General features: G+C 37.5%; 1 protein-coding gene and 1 pseudogene across 3 annotated transcripts in view; one reads left to right on the top strand and one right to left on the bottom strand.

The window, feature by feature from the left end:
* Positions 1-17,641, bottom strand: part of GLCE (glucuronic acid epimerase) — a 127,874-nt gene that overhangs the window by 95,966 nt on the left and 14,267 nt on the right. The gene's annotated exons all lie outside the window — the stretch shown is intronic.
* LOC101421327 (inorganic pyrophosphatase 2, mitochondrial-like) lies at positions 1,040-17,317 on the top strand (annotated as a pseudogene).

Raw genomic sequence — 17,641 nt, 5'->3', positions numbered from 1 at the left:
ATAGGGTTAAATCATTGTGAACTTGAATTTGGAATGGTTTCCTAAATATGACATCAAAAGCACAAGCAAGAAAAGAAAGAATAGATAAAGTGGACTTCAACCAAATAAAAAAACATGAGTACACTATCAGAAGAGTAAAAGGTAATCTACAGAATGGGAGAAATTACTTATAAATCATATATCTGATAAGAATCTAGTATCCAGAATATATAGAGAACTCTTACAACCAAAGAAAAACCCAATTTGAAAAAACAATTTTTAAATGGACAAAGGACTTGGATATTTCTGCAAAGACAATATACTAAAGGCCAACAAGCACATGAAGAGATGCTCAGCATTATCAGTCATTAGGGAAATGCAAATCGAAACCACAATGAGAAACTACTTCTCTCATACTAGGATGGCCTCTTTTTTTTTTTTTAATGATGAAAATAAGTGTTAGCAAGGATGAGGAGAAATTGGGGCCATCATACATTGCTAGTAGGAATGTAAAATGATGCGGCCACTGTAGAAAACAGTTTGGTAATTCCTCAATAAGTTTAATGTAGAATTACTATATGACACAGCAATTCCACTCATGGGTATATACCCAAAAGAGTCTAAAACAGGTGTTCAAACAAAGTTTATACAAATGTTCATAGTAACACTATTCACAATAGCCCAAAGTTGGAAACTAAAATGTCCATTAACCATTACCAACCTAGGGTCCATAGGATGGAGGAATAAAATATGGATTAGAGTGGAGTTAGTAGTATTCTACTATAGAACTATTGTGACTAGTAGACTGTAGCACTGATCTGGAGAAAGTGGCCATGGTAGTCGCTGAGGGCAGGGAGAGGGAAGAAGAGATGAGATGTGGGGGCATTTTCGGGACTTGGAGTTGTCCTAAATGATACTGCAGGGACAGATGTTGGACATTATATATCCTGCCATAACCCACTGAATGTACTGGGGAATAGTGTAAAACTACAATGTAAACTATAATCCACGCAATGCAGTGCTCCAAAATGTATTCACAAAATGCAATGAATGTGCCACAATGATGAAAGAGGTTGCTGATACGGGAAAAGTTAAGGGGGGTGGAGGTATGTGGGATCCTCTTATATTTTTTAACGTAACATTTTTTGTGATCTATGTATCTTTAAAAAAAAAAAGAAGACAATTTAATTTTTAAAAATGTCCATTAACAAATGAATGGATAAACAACATAGACTATTCATGCAATGGAATACTCTTCAACCATAAAAAGAAAGGAAGTACTGATTCGTACTACAACATAGACAGACCTTGAAAACAGCATGCTAAAAGAAAGAAGTCAGACAGAAAAAGCCATATACTGGATTATTCCATTTATATGAAATATCCAGAACAGGCAAATCCTTAGACAGAGAGATTAGTGGTTGCAGGGGGCCAAGCAAGGGGGTGGAGAGAATGGCTGCAGGGGATGGGAAGTGGCTGCTTAATGGATAGAGGGTTTCCTTTTGGAGAAATGAAAATTTTCTTGAACTAGAGAGTAGTAATGGTTGTATGACACTATGAATGTACTAAATGCCACTTAATTATACACCTTAAAATGTATAAAATGGTAAATTTTCTTATGTGTTATTTACCACAATTAAAAGAAAAACAACTCCAAACTGACACAGATGTTTAGAATTAGCAGAGATATTAAAATAGTTGTTAGAACCACATTCAACATGCCCAGAAAGTTAAATAAAAATATGGAAGATATATTTTTTTTAAATAGAAGTTTTTATAGGTAAAATTCATTGTTTTTATAGATAAAATCTACATAGGCTGAGATGAAAATATACTAAATGAGATTCAAGTAGAGTACACAGTGCAAAAGAAAACTCTGTAAATTTTAAACCGCAGAAACTCTAAAAAATAAAGAAATTTTTTTTTTTTTTAAAGTATCAAATGAGTTGTTGAACTTCAAGTGGTCTAACATACTGGTAATTGGATTACCCAAACAGAAGGACTATACATAAAAAATATCTGAAGAAACAGACTGAAACTTTCCAAATTTAGTGAAAGTAGAAACCTAGAGATCCAACAAGCTCAAAGAACCCCAGCACAAGAAAATCAAAGAAACTACATCACTGTATATCATAAACTGCCCAAAACCAGCAAAAAAGAGAAAATCTAAAAGCAGTGAGAAAAAAACAAAGACATGTTATATATGGATAGGATCATATCAACTTGGTGGAAACAATGCAAACAAGAAGAAACCGGAGCAACATCTTTAATGTACTGAAAGGAAAAAAAAACCTGTCAACATAGAGACTCAGCAAAACTCTCTCTTAAAAGTAAAGGCCAGGGTGCAGCCAGAAAGGGAGCCACCCCATTGCCTGTCACACACTATACATTTGTGGGGAACTTGGCACTAAGCTATTCATAGATGACCTGCTTTAAAAAAAAAAAATAGACAATATAAAGACATTTCTAACCCACTAAAGCAGAAAGATTCAGTATCAGCAGAACAACATTACAAAATGTTAAAGTCCTTCAGGCAGAAGGAAAATTCACATATCACTCTGCATCTACTAAAGGAATGAAGAGCACCAGAACCGATCATTTCAAGGGCAAATATTTAAGATTTTAAAAATTATCTTATTTACTTTCTTTAATAGATAATTGGCTGTTTAAATAAAAATAATGTATTGTGGCATTTATAACATATGTAAAAGTATAATGCATGATAACAATAGCATAAAGGCCAAGAAGGGAGAAACAGAAGTATACTATTGTAAGGTTCTCATACTATACATGAAGTGGTATAATATCCTTTGATAAATTAAGGATGTATACTACAAACCCAACAGTAACCATTAAAATAACAAAACATAGTTATAGCTAATAAAGCTACTAATGCAATGAAATAGAGTAATAGAAAATACGCAATCTAAAAAAAGGCAGAAAAAGTGAAAAATGGAACAAAGAACAAATGGGACAAATTAAAAACAAACAGATGACAGATTCAAACATAATTATATCAATAATCACATTAATGTAAATGGCCTAACACCCTTAGTTAAAAGACAGAGATTGTTATATTGGGTAAAAGGAAGCAAGACCCAACCACATGCTGCCTACAAGAAACACATATTAAATATAGAGATAAAAGTAAATTAAAAGTAACAGGGAGGTGGGGCAAGATAGTGTCTGAGTGACTAGACCCTCATAATCTCTCCTGCAAAGGACCGGCTGAGTGGGGTCAGAACCTTGCTGGAACAGGCTGTTTCAGAACTTACAAAGCAGGAGGTGTCTGTACATTGATCTGGGGAGACTGCGACAGGAGTAGTGCCTGTTCAAGGGAACTTAGCCAACAACAAGGAAACAGAATAAGAAGAACAAAGTGAGACTAGACGAAGAAGCTAATCAACTGAATAAACCCAACAAGATGAAATGATGGGAAGCGGACTTGGCCCAGTGGTTAGGGTGTCCATCTACCACATGGGAAGTCCACGGTTCAAACCCTGGGCCTCCTTGATCCGTGTGAAGGTGGCCCACGTGCAGTGCTGATGAGCGCAAGGAGTGCTGTGCCATGCAGGGGTGTCCCCATGTAGGGGAGCCCCACACACAAGGAGTGCGCCCCATAAGGAGAGCCGCCCAGCGCAAAAGAAAATGCAACCTGCCCAGGAATGGCGCCACACACACGGAGAGCTGACACAACAAGATGACACAACAAAAAGAAACACAGATTCCTATGCCACTGACAACAACAGAAGCGGACAAAAGAACACACAGCAAACAGACACAGAGAACAGACAACTGGGATGGGGGGAGAGGGGAGAGAAATAAATAAATCTTAAAAAAAAAAAAGATGAAATGATGACCAGACAGCAACAAAAAACTACAAATCAAACCAATAATCAGGAAAACACGGCCTAACCCAAAGAACAAACTAAAAACCAGGAAGAGGAGCAGAACATTGAACAAATAATCAAAGCTCTCAAAATATATATATCATGGACCAATTTAATGAAGTGAAGAAAGAGATTAAGGATATTAAGAAAACACTTGGAGAGCATACAGAAGAAAATGTAATCATACACAAAAAGATAATGGATATAATGGTGATGAACAGCACAACTCAAGAAATCAAAAATATACTTTCAGCAAATAAAAGCAGATTTGAAGAGGCTGAGGAAAGAAATAGTGATGTAGAGGACAGTACATCTGAAATCACACACACAGTAGAATTGATCGATAAAAAGATAGAAAAAATTCCAGCAGGGACTTAGGGACCTGAATGACAATGCAAAATGCACAAACATGCACCTTATAGGCATCCCAGAAGGAGAAGACAAGGGAAAGGGGACAAAAGGTGTGTTGGAGGAAAGAATGGCTGAAAACTTCCCAAACCTATTGAGGGAGATGGACGTACATGTCCAGGAAGCATAACGAACCCAAAACAGCATAAATCCCAACAGGCCTACCCTAAGACATATACTTGTCCAATTATCCAATGCTCAAGACAGAAAGAAAATACTAATAGCAGCAAGAGGAAAAAATAACCATCACATACAAAGGAGGCTCCATAAGATTATTATTTTTTTGCCTCTCTTTTTTTGTCTTTATTTTTTGTTACATTAAAAAAATATGAGGTCCCTATATGCCCCCGGCCCCCCTCACCCCACTCCTCATAACAACCTCTCCATCACCATGGGACATTCATTGCTCTTGGTGAATACATCTCTGGGCACTGCTGCATCACATGGTCAATGGTCGACATTATAGTTGATACTCTCCCCCAATCCACCCAATGGGCCATGGGAGGACATACAATGTCCAGTAACTATCCCTTCAGTACCACCCAGGACAGCTCCAAGTCCTGAAAATGCCCCCACATCACATCTCTTCCTCCCATTCCCTACCCCCAGCAGCCACCATGGCCATTTTCTCCAAATCAATGCTACATTTTCTTCGATTACTAATCACAATAGTTCATGAATAGAGTATCAATAAGTCCACTCTAATCCATACTCTATTCCTCTATCCTGTGGACCTTAGAATGGTTGTGTCCACTCCACATCTATATCAAGAGGGGGCTTAGATTCCACAGGGATGATGGATGCAATTCTCCTGCTTTCAGTTGTAGGCACTCTTGGCTCCCTGGTGTGGTGGGTGACCTTCTTCACCTCCATGTTAGCTGAGTGGGGTAAGTCCAATAAACCAGAGGATAGGAGTTGCTAGTCTGTTGAGGCTCAGGGCCCGGCTATCACATGAACAGTCCAGAGATTCAGGTCCCCCGGGTATACATTAAACCCCAGCGCCAACCACAGGTCTGGTAAAAGTAACAGAAGAGGCTTGTGAACAAAGATCACATCTGAGTCCAGCTCCATCACACAGAAACACAACTCCAAAGCAGGGCCAACTGACACGGCACTGAACTTCATCTGCCATGACCACATAACGTGTGGGTCTCTGTAGCCTTCAGAAGAACCAATACCTGGGGTTGTATCTACTTTATCTGTCTCTGGGACTCTGCTGAGGTGTGCATAAGGGCCACCCCTCTGATAATCTCCTGGCTCTTTTTTGGAGACTCATAGCCATATAAACTCATTTGTCTTTTCCATTTCCCTCTTTTATTCAGGTCAAAAAGCATTTTTAACTCCTGATATTATACGTAGGCTGAGATATTCTGCTAGTCTGAGTTGACCCTTTTATTCAAGGTTATTTTCTAGTTACATCATCAGCTGGTACTTGGTAGTAATCCCTCGGTGCCAGGGAGGCCCAGGAGTCATGTCCCACACTGGGGGGAAGGCAATGCATTTACATGCTGAGTTTGGCTTAGAGTGTGTAGGAGGAGCCATACGATTAAATGCTGATTTCTCATCTGAAACCATGGAGCCAAGAAAGCAGTGGTACAACAAAGTCAAGGTCCTAAATCAAAAACATTTCCAACCAAGAATACTCTATTCAGCAAAGCTAGCATTCAAAAATGATGGAGAGTTCAAAATATTCACAGATAAACAGAAACTAAGAGAGTATGCCAACAAGAAATCTCCCCTTCAAGAAATACTAAGGGAAGTTCTGCAGGAGTAAAGAAAAAAACAGGAGAGAGAGAGTTGGAGGAGAGTATAAGAACAACTAAAAAAACAAAAAGAGAAAAAAAAATCAAACAAAATATGACAAACACAAATCCAAAGAAAATATGGCTAATATAAGTAATTCCTTGAAAGTAATAACACTGAATGTCAATGGAATAAATTCACCTGTTAAGAGACAGAGAATGAAAGATTGGATAAGGAAATATGACCCATCTATATGCTGTTTTCAAGAAACACATCTTAGACCCAGGGATTCAAGGAGATTGAAAGTGAATGGCTGGAAAACAATCTTACAAGCAAACAATAACCAAAAAAAGGCAGGAGTAGCTATATTAATATCAGACAAAATAGACTTTAAATGCAAAACAAGTGTGAGAGACAAAGATGGACACTACATATTAGTGAGAGGGATAATCTTTCAAGAAGCAAGAACAACCATAAACATTTATGCTCCTAACAAGGGCACCTCCAAATACGTGAGACACTGTAAAAACTAAGCGAAGGAATAGATGCCTCTACAATTACAGTGGGGAACTTTAACACACCGCTATCACCCTTGGACAGAACATCTCAAAAGAGAATCAATAAAGAAACAAATACTTTGAACAATATATTAGAGGATCTGGACTGGACTTAATAGACATATACAGAACATTACACCCAAATACAGCAAGATATACATTCAAGTGCACATGAATCGTTCTCCAAGAGAGACCACATGCTAGGCCACAGAGAAAGTCTCAACGAATTCAGAAAGACTGAAATCATACAAAATAATTTCTCTGACCACAGTGGAATGAAGCTGAAAATCTGCAAGGGCCAGAGACCCAGATTTGGCACCAAGATATGGAAGTTAAATAACAAGCTCTTAGAAAAGTGTGGGTCAAGCAGGAAATCTCAAAAAAAATCAATAACTACCTTGAAACTAATGAAAATGATAAAACACAACATATCAAAACTTATGGGATGTAGTAAAAGCTGTACTGAGAGGGAAATTTATAGCTATAAATTCATTTATCAAAAAAGAAGAGCTAAAATTGAGGAACTAACTGCACACTTGGAGGAATTAGTAAAAAAACAACAAACTAAACCCAAAGGAAGAAGAAAGAAAGAAAGAACAAAGATAAGAGCAGAACTAAATGAAATAGAAAATATGAAAGCACTTGAAAAAATAAACAAAACAAAGAGCTGGTTCTTTGAGAAGATCAATAAAATTGACAAACCTTAGTTAAAGTAACAAAGAAAAAAAGAGAAGATGCAAATACACAAAATAAGAAATGAGAAAGGGGTTATCACCACTGACCCCACAGAAACAAAGACTATCATAAGAAGATACTTTGAAAAACTATATTCCAACAAGAAGGACAATTTAGAGGATATAGACAAATTTCTAGAAAAACATAAGCAGCCTACAGTGATGAAAGAAGAAATTGACAATCTCACCAAACCAATCACAAGAGATAGGATCAGTCGTTAAAAACCTCCCAACTAAGAAGAGTCCTAGGTCAGATGGCTTCACAGGTAAATTCTACCAAACATTCCGGAAAAAATTAACACTAATCTTGCTTACACTCTTCTAAAAAATTGAAACAGAAGGAACATTGCCTAACTCATTCTATGATGCCAACATTACCTTAATACCAAAGCCAAACAAAGATACCACAAGAAAGGAAAATTACAGACCAATCTCTCTAAGGAACCGAGATGTGAAAATCCTCAACAAAATACTTGCTAATCGTATTCAACAACAATTAAATGAATTATACACCACAACCAAGTGGGATTCATTCCTGGTATGCAAGGATGGTTCAACATGAGAAAATCAATTAACATAACACACCACATAAACAGACTGAAGGGAATAAAACCACATGATCATATCTATAGATGCAGGAAAAGCATGTGACAAAATACAGCACCCTTTCTTGATAAAACACTGTAACAGATCAGAATAGAAGGAAACTTTCTGAACATGGTAATGGGTATATACGAAAAACCCACAGCTAACATCATTTACAATGGTGAAATTCTAAAATCCTTCCCTCTAAGATCAGGAACAAGACAAGGATGCCCACTATCATCCCTTCTATTTAATGTTGTGTTAGAAGTACTTGCTTGAGCACTGAGGCAAGAACCAGACATAAAGGGCATCCAGATTGGAAAGGAAGAGTTCAAAATTTCACTATTTGCAGACGACATGATCCTATATATAGAAAGTCCTGAGAAGTCTACAACAAAGCTTCTAGAACTTATAAAAGAGTTCAGTAAAATCACAGGTTATAAGATCAGTGCACAAAAATCAGTAGTATTTCTGTATACCAATAATGAGCAATCTGAGGAGGAAATCAAGAAACAAATACCATTTACAATAGTAAATAAAAAAATCAAATACCTAAGAATAAATTTAACTAATGATGTAAAAGACTTATACACAGAAAACTACACAACATTGTTCAAGGAAATGAAAGAAGACCTAAATAAATGGAAGAATATTCCCTGTTCATGGATAGGAAGACTAAATATTATTAAGGTGTGTATCCTACCAAAACTGATCTACAGATTCAATGCAATCCCAATAAAAATCAACACAGCAGTTTTTAATGAACTAGAGAAACTAACTATGAAATTAATTTGGAACGGAAAGAGGCCCCGAATAGCCAAAGACATATTGAAAAAGAAAAATGAAATTGGAGGAATCACACTACCTGACTTCAAAACATACTACAAAGCTACAGTAGTGAAAATGGCATGGAATTGACGTAAGGACAGACACACTGACCAATGGAACCGAATTGAGAGTTTTGATATAGATCCTCATGTATACAGTCATATGATACTCGACAAAGCCGCCAAACCCACTCAACTGGAAAAGAATGGCCTCTTCAACAAATGGTGCCAGGAGAACTGGATATCCATATACAAAAGAATGAAAGAGGTTTATCATTTCACACCTTATACAAAAATCAACTTAAGATGGATCAAAGACCTAGATATAAGAGCCAAGACAATAAAGACCTTGGAAAACAATGTAGGGAAGCATCTACAGGACCTTGTAATAGGAAATGGCTTCAGGAACTTCATACCCAAAGCACAAGCAGCAAAAGAACAAATAGATAAATGGGACTTCCTCACAATTAAATCCTTTTGCACCTCAAAGGAGTTTGTCAAGAAAGTGAAAAGAGCCTACCCAATGGGAGAAAATATTTGATAACCATATATCTGATAGGAGACTAATATCCTGCATATATAAAGAACTCCTATTATCTCAAAAATAAAAAGACAAACAACCCATTTAAAAAATGGGGAAGAGATTTGAACAGATGCGTCTCTGAAGAAGAAATGCAAATGGCCAAAAAGCACATGAAAAAATGCTCAAAATCACTATTAGGGAAATGCAAATCAAAACTACAATGAGATACCATCTTACTCCCATGAGACTGGCAGCTATCAAAAAAACAGAAGACTACAAGGGTTGGAGAGGATAGAGAGGAATGGGAACATTCATCCACTGCTGGTGGGAATGAAGAAGGATCCAGACATTCTGGAGGACAGTTTGGCGGTTCCTCAAAAAACTAGCTATAGATCTGCCATATGACCCAGCATTTCCACTGCTGGGTATATACACAGAAGAACTGACAACTAGGACACAAACTGACATATGCACACCAATGTTCATAGCGGCATTATTCACTATTGCCAAAAAAGTTGGAACCAACCCAAATGCTCATTAACAGATGAATGGATAAATAAAATGTGGTATATACACATACAATGGAATACTACTCAGCTATAAGAAGGAATACAGTACAAACACATGGGATAACATGGATGAGTCTTGAGGACCTTATGTTGAGTGAAGTAAGCCAGACATTGAAGGACAAATACTACCTGACCTCTGTGATATGAAATAAGTAAACCAAGCTGTCTTAGAGAGCTAAAGACTGGATGATAGGCTTTAAGGAAGTTGGGGGGGAGAGGAAGGTTCCAAGCTGATGCCTACATGGGTGAAGTCTATGATAAGCTGGAGGTTAAGTATTTGCACAGGGCAGGGATAAGATGGGGGCATAGGGATACCTTTGGGTGAGGCTTTGTGGGCTTAAGGGGGCTAGGGTTGGGAGGATGGGTCGGATGGCCCAAGGAATCGGGGGGAGGGCTGGGGGGAACATCTGAACATGGGAGATTGTCAGGTATGTGGTTGAAACATAATGTTAAGAAAACTCTTTAGAAAATATAATAAGGAAGGATTACCTGTTTAAGGAGCTTAAGGGGGGGCATCTGGCACAGGGGCAGGCTTCTAGGGAGTGTGTGAATGCTCATTTTGTCATAGTGTGTTATATCATTGGGTGGAGACCCATACAATGAGTGTAAAGGTGGACCCACATCCTGGGGATGTTCTCAAACAGAGGGAATTGTGTCTCTTGAGAGAACTGGTGGCTCCCAATGGGTTAGGACAATCAAGTATGTCAAGCTCTCAACATTGTTGCAAGTATCTGTGAATCTGGTCCTTCAAGTAATGAAGACAGATTGTCACTGTGGGCCCTGAGGAAAGGGGGAGAGAGGTATAGAATAGATGGAATCAGGGTAACCGGGGGGGGGGGGGGTGGGGGGGTGGCAAATGAAGTATTCCACATGATCATGCAATGATGGACACAGGACATGTTAAATTATACCAAAAATGTATAAAAGTCTATAGGCTAAAATGTAAATCATAATGTAAAATATAAGGTAACTAAAAATTTAGAAAATTGTACAGTCTAAAATATAAACCATGATGTAAACCAGAAAAAAAAAAAAGTAACAGAATGAGAAAAGATATAGCATGCTAGCACTAGTCAAAAAGAAAACTGGTGCGGGAAGCGGACTTAGCTCAATGGACAGAGCATCCACCTACCACATGGAGGTCCACGGTTCAAACCCAAGGCCTCCTTGACCCATATGGAGCTGGCCCACTCACAGTGCTGATGTGCGCAAGGAATGCCCTGCCACTCAGGGGTGTTTCCCGCGTAGGGGAGCCCCATGCGCAAGGAGTGCTCCCCATAAGGAGAGCTGCCCAATGTGAAAGAAAGTTCAGTCTGCCCAGGAGTGGTGCCGCACACATGGAAAGCTGACACGGCAGCTGACAAGAATAGAAGCAGACACAGAAGAAAACACAGCAAATGGACACAGAGAACAGACAACTGGGGCAGGGGGAAGGGGAGACAAATAAATAAAAATAAATCTTAAAAAAAAAAAAAGAAAACTGGTGGGAAGCAGATACAGCTCAAGTGGCTGAGCACCTGCTTCCCATGTACAAGTTCCCCAGGACCTCCTTAAAAACAAACAGAAACAAACGAAAACACCCAATTCTCATTGGGGACTGGATTTGGCTCAGTGATTGAGTGCCTGCTTCCCATGTATGAGGTCCTGGGTTCAATCCCCTGTACCTCGTTAAAAAAAAATATTTTTGAAAAGAACTCTGAAATGGCCCTATTAATGTTAAAGAAAGTAGATTTTAGATTATCAGGAAAAAAGACAGCCACTTTGTAATGATAAAAGGGTCAAGTCACCAAGAGAACATAACAATACTAAAGTTGTATGCTCCTAAGAACGGAGCTTCAAAATATATTAAGAGAAAACTGATGGTATCACCTGGGGAAATAGACAAATCCACAATGATAATCAGAAATTTCAATACCCCACTCTTAACAACTGATCTAAATAGAAAATCAGCAAGGATACAGTATAGTTACTATTATCAACCAACTTGATCTGATGGACATTTACAGAATATTTTATCCAACAAGAGCAGAATCCACATACTTTTCAAGTGTACACGAACACTTTTAGAAAGGGAGACCATGTTTTGGGTTATAAAACAAAGCTCAATAAATTCAAAAGGATTCAAGTTATACAAATTATATCCTCTGCTCAAAAGAGAACCAACTTAGAAATCAATATGAGAAAGACGCTAGGAACATCCCCAGACATTTGAAAAACAGCATATTTCTAAATAATCCCTGGGTCAAAAATGGGGAAAGTCAAGTTAGAAGGTGTTTTATACAGGGAAATCTTATAAACAACTTTAAACCAACAAATTTGCAACTTACATGAATGGACAAATATTTGCAAACCACATATCTGACAAAGGACTCACATTGAGAATATTTTAAAAACTCAAGATTCAATGCAAAAATACAATCCAATTAGAAAATGGACACAAGATTTGAAAGGACAGTTCACCAAAGAGGATACACAGGTGGCAAATATAAAAATGTGTTCAATTCAATTAGCCCTCAGGGAAATGCCAATTAAAACCACTAGAGATACCACATCTCTTCTATTACAAGAATTAAAATAAAAAATAATGGCAGTATTAATGATGGGGAGGATGCAGAGAAACTAGATATTGTATGATCAAAACAAAGTAGAGAAATAAAATTTAATAAACAGACTGAAGACTACAACTACCATCCATTATTCAGTTTTCAAATTCTTGTGTATATCAAAATGGTCCCATTCATTCATTTATTCCATTAAGATACATTTAGAATCTCTTATGTAGGGGGCATTATTAAGTGCGGGGGACAAAATGGCATATAATATTACTCCATGAAGAAAATGACAATTTAACAGTCTACTTTCAATGTCACTGACTGCCTTATCACAAGTTAAAGCTATAAATCTGTACTTAAAATAGTGTAAGAGCAAGTAATATTTTCATTTGTATGCTGTTGATGTTTCATTCATGGTTCTACTTAATACTCCTGGACCATACAAATATTTAAAGTTCATTTACACTCTAATATGTAGCAATGCAAATATAATCACACCCCATGTCAAATAAAAAGTGACTGTGAGGTGGTGGGCTTGGCCCAGTGGTTAGGGCGTCCGTCTACCACATGGGAGGTCCGCGGTTCAAACGCTGGGCCTCCTTGACCCGTGTGGAGCTGGCCCATGTGCAGTGCTGATGTGCGCAAGGAGTGCCGTGCCATGCAGAGGTGTCCCCCGCATAGGGGAGCCCCAAGCGCAAGGAGTGCGCCCCATAAGGAGAACCACCCAGCGCGAAAGAAAGTGCAGCCTGCCCAGGAATGGTGCCTCACACACGGAGAGCTGACACAAGATGACGCAGCAAAAAGAAACACAGATTCCCGTGCCACTGACAACAACAGAAGCGGACAAAGACAATGCAGCAAACAGACACAGAGAACAGACAACCGGGGTGGGGGCGGGGGAAGAGGAGAGAAATAAATAAATAAATCTTTAAAAAAAAAAAAAGTGACTCTGAATTATCCAGCTTTCATTAGTATAATTACCTGAGATACAGCTTTAGTATATAATGGACAGTTTCTAAAAACATGCATGAAAAACAATATTACATGATTCTTAGCCCGCTTCAAGATTTTCTAGCCAATATATCCACCTTCCCAATTGTAGCAGCTTGACATTATTTATGAATTCCAAAAAATAGATACTGGGTTATGTTTGTGAACTGGTCTTTTCCTCTGGGCATATTAGATTATATTGGATTCAGAGGTTTACTTGATTAAATAATGATTAAGGCTTTGATTGGGCCACATCAGTAGGATTGTGCATCCCTGCTCCCTTGGTGGGCAGGGACTCACAGAGAAAAACATGACAGAAAGTTAGTTGGAGTTTTGATGCTGGAGTCTTGAGCTGGAAGTAAGCAAACAAGTCATTTGCCTAATAGTCTACAGCTGGCCTTGTGGAGGCAATGAGAGCAACTGAACCCAGAAAGAGACAATGTGCCCAGGGAAAAGAGGAACCCAGGAAGCCTGAACCCTTAGAGACATAGGCAGCCATGTTGCTCCAACACGTGGCAGTAAATTTTGGTGAGGGAAGTAACTTGTGCTTTACGGCCTGGTAACTGTAAGCTCCTACCCCAAATAAATACCCTTTATAAAAACCAACCGATTTCTGGTATTTTGCATCAACACCCCTTTGGCTGACTAATACACTAGTCAACGGTTGTAAAATTATGCCCAATAAATTTACATATTTCCTAAGAGTCTTCAGAATTTTTTTAATTGAACCAACATAATAACTGAAAATAATTGACATTGCAGAGAATCCCCAATGAAGAAACAATGAAGAGCCATCATCAAAATGGAGGCCATTTGCTTAAGGCAAATTGATAACCACTATGATAATGCTGGCTTGATTTTTCAAAATTCTAAGTGAGAAACACATATTGGATATGAAAAAGATTTTGTGTGGAGACTAGAGAATATAAAAAATGAAGCTAATGATATTACTTTAATTTCATCTATGATTCAATTAAACATTGACACACATTTCTTGAATATTTGCAATATATTTTCGTTTTCTAGTAACCATTTTTGCGTCCATATTAACATGACAAAGTAAGAAGTAAACCACTGGTACTTTTCAGCTTACTGTTACATATCTCCTCATTTTACTTTATTCTTATGAGAAATTTCTTTTTGAAACAAGCATTTAAAATTATCTGTCACTTTTGAGGACTAATTACAAGGAAATTAGCATATGCATAGAGAAAAACACCTAGAAGGAAACCTCACAATTTTGGACAGTGGTATTAAAATGTAAGGATGAAAGAACTTTTTCCCCTTATTTTTCTATATTTAAATTGATACATTACTATCATATACAGATAATACATTGGATGAAGGTAAAAAAATAAAGACAACTGGAGATAAAATAGAAATTAAACAAATGTAAGTTCTGCATAGACTTTTTCTATTTCTACTACTAATTGTTTCTATAGTAGGTGAAATTCAAATGACTGAGTTTCTAAATTATAATTATTCAATAAATAATTTTCATACTCTAGTCAAGGAGTCCTCAAGGGGCTTATAATCTGATTGGTTAAAAAAAACAAAACAAAACAAAAATTTATGTATGTGAAGCAATGAGGAAACATTTCACAAAAGTATTAGAGTACTTCTATAACACCTTTCTTACAAAAGGAAGAAAAATACCAGTGTTGGTTGGAGATACCTGAGAAGAAATGGGTCTGGAGAAAAGTCTTGAGGATTAGATTTTATATAGTCATAAAGGAAGGGAGAAGGTATTCTTAGGATGAAAAATATGAACAAAGTCATAAATGCAGGAAAGTCCCATATTTCTTCAAGGGATAATGAAAAAAACAGCTTATTTCATTTTGGATTTAAACACCTCAAACATTTAGAAGTTAAGAGCCTTTGGTTTCAATTTTTTGATACTTTTTTTTAATGTGGAAAAGATAAACACACTAAAATATTTAAATTTAATATTTTATACCATAATATTTAGGAACAACTTCAAATAGTCTGTGACATTTCTAAAACAAACCTTAATAAAATTTTTATTTCCTTTGGAATTGTAAGTAAACTTTTTAAAAAATCCGTTAAATTTGTTTTTTGTTTTTTTGTTTTTTTAAAGATTTATTTTTTATTTATTTAATACCCTCCCCTCCCCCGGTTATCTGTTTTCTGTGTCTTTTTGCTGCGTCTTGTTTCTTTGTCCGCTTCTGTTGTCGTCAGCGGCACGGGAAGTGTGGGCGGCGCCATTCCTGGGCAGGCTGCTCCGTCCTTCGCGCTGGGCGGCTCTCCTTACGGGTGCACTCCTTGCACGTGGGGCTCCCCTACGCGGGGGACACCCCTGCGTGGCAGGGCACTCCTTGCGCGCATCAGCACTGTGCATGGGCCAGCTCCACACGGGTCAAGGAGGCCCGGGGCTTGAACCTTGGGCCTCCCATGTGGTAGACAGACGCCCTAACCACTGGGCCAAAGTCTGTTTCCTGTTAAATTTGTTTTATATCCTAATATTGCTATATTGGAAGTTGATAATCGGGAACAGATGTAGCTAAAGCAGTTGAGCATCAACTTTACACATACAAGGTCCCAGGTTTAATCCCTGGTACCTTCTAAAAACAAAAAAACAACAAACAAATGAAAAAAACAACTCAGGGGAGCCGATGTAGCTCGGTGTTTGAGTGTTAGCTTCCCACATCTGAGGTCCCAGGTTCAATCCCTGGCCCTGGAACCTCAAAAATAAACAAAAAACAACAACAACAAAAAAATTGATAATCAAGAAAATACAGTTTTCCCTAACATTTATTGCTATATAAACCCATAAAACACTGAGAAAATTTTGGAGAATTATAACCAATGATTAAAAAGTTGGAAAGTCCTTGGAGGATAACCTGATTAAACCCTACACAGTACAAGTTAATTTAATGCCTCGAAGAGAAAATGTCCATTCCATTTTCAATTGTTAGAACCATCTTTTTCATTATGAACCAATATTTCCCTTCTTTCATTCATTGTTCTCAGTTCTAGTCTCTGGAAAAGCAAAAGATATGTTTAATCCCTCTTCTATATGCCATCCTTTCACGTGTTTCACAGAATAACAGATTTGAGTGAGGAAGATTAAAGACCATCCAACTACCTAATCTGAAAAGCATTACCATGACCCCACTAAGACTAAAGTCTTTCTTCCAGGCTGAACAACCTCAAATGTTTCAATTACCTCGCAAGTATGTTTCAAGACAGCTTCATTATGATTACTCTCCTCTGGATACATTATTTATTAAAATCCTCCTTAAAATGTGGCAAACAGACCTAAAAACACTGAGCCAGATGTAGAATAAAAATGATAATGAACTGTGTTTTTTACAACATGCTTCAAAATAATGTAGCTTAAGTGGGCGTCAGCCTTTGGGGAGTTATAATAAACCACTGACTCACAAACCAGCCCAATAAGAGGGAAGATAGACACCCAAGCATACACCTCTGCTTTGTTTATTTATTTATTTATTTTTCAAGCATCTACTGCTTGTAGAGAGGTTATTCACGTGAAGATCTTGGAATTTTGGCTCTTATCGATGAGGATGAAACAGACTGGAAATTAACTGCTATCAATGTGAATGACCCTGAAGCCTCAAAGTTTTATGATATTGGTGATGTCAGAAAGTATAAACCTGGTTACTTGGAAGTTACACTTAATTGATTTAGAATTTATAAGGTGCCAGATGGAAAACCAGAACACCAGTTTACTTTTAATGGCGAATTCAAAAACAAGGCTTTTGCTCTTCAAGTTACTGAACCTAATCATAAATGTCAGAAACATTGCTTACGAAGAAGCATGACTGAGGGGCTATGAATTGAACAAATGTACAGGTATGTGGCAGCACTTTCTGTTGCACTGACAAAGAAGCAGCATCATTCACTAAGCCAGTATCATCTTCTCTGAATAAATAAAATAACGAAGGAGAGCAAATGTGGCAATTCCTTGGAAAGTGATTGGAACATCTGAAGTTCTACCATCAAGATCCCCATTATTCTAGCACTATCTCTAGTGCTAGAGATAGGCAGGTATATAGCATTTGCTGACTTCCTGCTTAAGTTTCATTTTTTTAAAAACTTTTTGGAGATATGCAATATTTAAATAAACACTGGCATTTTAAAATAATAATAAAAAAACTACTGCTTTGAGCACTCCAAGTCTCCCATCCCGAAATTGTGCATTTTAAAAAAAAATTCAGATGTATGTCTTTGTCATTATCATATATTTACACATGAAATATAAAATGGGCCATTTCTAACAAATATTTTCATAGATGCCAC

This window comes from Dasypus novemcinctus, chromosome 3, assembly GCF_030445035.2.
Source record: "Dasypus novemcinctus isolate mDasNov1 chromosome 3, mDasNov1.1.hap2, whole genome shotgun sequence".
Lineage (NCBI taxonomy): Eukaryota > Metazoa > Chordata > Mammalia > Cingulata > Dasypodidae > Dasypus > Dasypus novemcinctus.
Note: the sequence above shows the minus strand (reverse complement) of the source record. Positions and strands in the feature narration are given on the sequence as shown.